Source organism: Lipotes vexillifer, unplaced genomic scaffold, assembly GCF_000442215.2.
Source record: "Lipotes vexillifer unplaced genomic scaffold, Lipotes_vexillifer_v1.1 scaffold1213, whole genome shotgun sequence".
Taxonomy (NCBI): Eukaryota; Metazoa; Chordata; class Mammalia; order Artiodactyla; family Lipotidae; genus Lipotes; species Lipotes vexillifer.
The window spans coordinates 329,407-330,708 of NW_006795911.1; positions in this window are offsets into that span (position 1 = coordinate 329,407).

The window sequence follows — 1,302 nt, forward strand, 5'->3', positions numbered from 1 at the left end:
AAAATGCCCAATCCAAGCTCACACTGTTCTTATCTGAAGTTCAGCTGTTTTGCAAGCATAAATGCTTCTTATATTGTTTCATGCTTTCAGCTAATTTTGGAGTGCTGAAAATGGTGGTATTGGGGGAGAGGGTGAGTCAACATTGTCCATCATTATATTTGATGTTTTGGAAGAGGATTGAATGACCTTACTATGTGACCATAGCCAGAAGTCTTTCCAGTAAATAAGAATTTACAGGATATATTATAACCATACTTTAGTGGTCATAAAAATATGCATGAATGAATTTAAAAATATGGAATATCAGGAGAGAAATAGGAACTATAAAAATGGAAATTACAGAACTAAAATGTACAGTAACTAAAGCAAAAATATCCCAGAATGTGTTTAATAATGAAATAGAAATGATAGAGTAAAAGGATTTGAAAATTGATAGAAATAAATCAATCTTAAAATCAGAGTGATTGCCATTGAGCAATGACTAAAAAGTACTACTACTAATAAAAGATGTATAGCTAATAAACCCATAGAGAATATTAAATGGGATAGCAAATATATACTTTACCCAAAAGAAGAGAAGAAAAGAAGGAAAGAGTAACACAGAATAAATGGGACAAACAAATAGCAAGAACAGAGGCTTAAACCCATGTAAATTAGAAATTACATTAAATGTAAATTGTCTAAACACTCCAGTTAAAATGAAGAGAATGTCAGATTGTAAAGAAGACTCATCTATATGCTGACTTTAAAAAATTCAGCTTAAATATAAATAGAAATGTTGTTTAAAATTTAAAAAAATGAGAAAAGATATAAAAAGTTTATAAAAACTTGTCATAAGTGTAAGATCATAGAAATTAATATATGAAAAAATAAAAGATATAAAACTAAATTACATGAAAATATGTTTTCCATGCCTAGAGAATAATACCATGGTATTGGTACTTTGTCTATCGACTGCTTTGTGTAATCTAAAGTATGCCTTCAGGTTTAGTGGGAACAGAAGAGCAAGTGAGGTTATATTCTGATAGTGAGTAGCAAGCCTAAACATTATTATAATAAACATTTCTACAAATTTTCTTTTAAGTATTTATTTGGAGGATAATATGAAGTTCATTGGAGGCCATTTTGGAAATTGAGGATTTGAAGGAATTTTTTTTTATTTTTGTTTTAAATAGCAGATATTTTCACCCCTCTTCTGAGTAATTGACTTGTTTTTATCATATAGGCATTCAAACTTCTATCAAATATTACTGTATATGAAAGGAAATGGGACATCAGGAATACTAAAATAGATTAAAAATA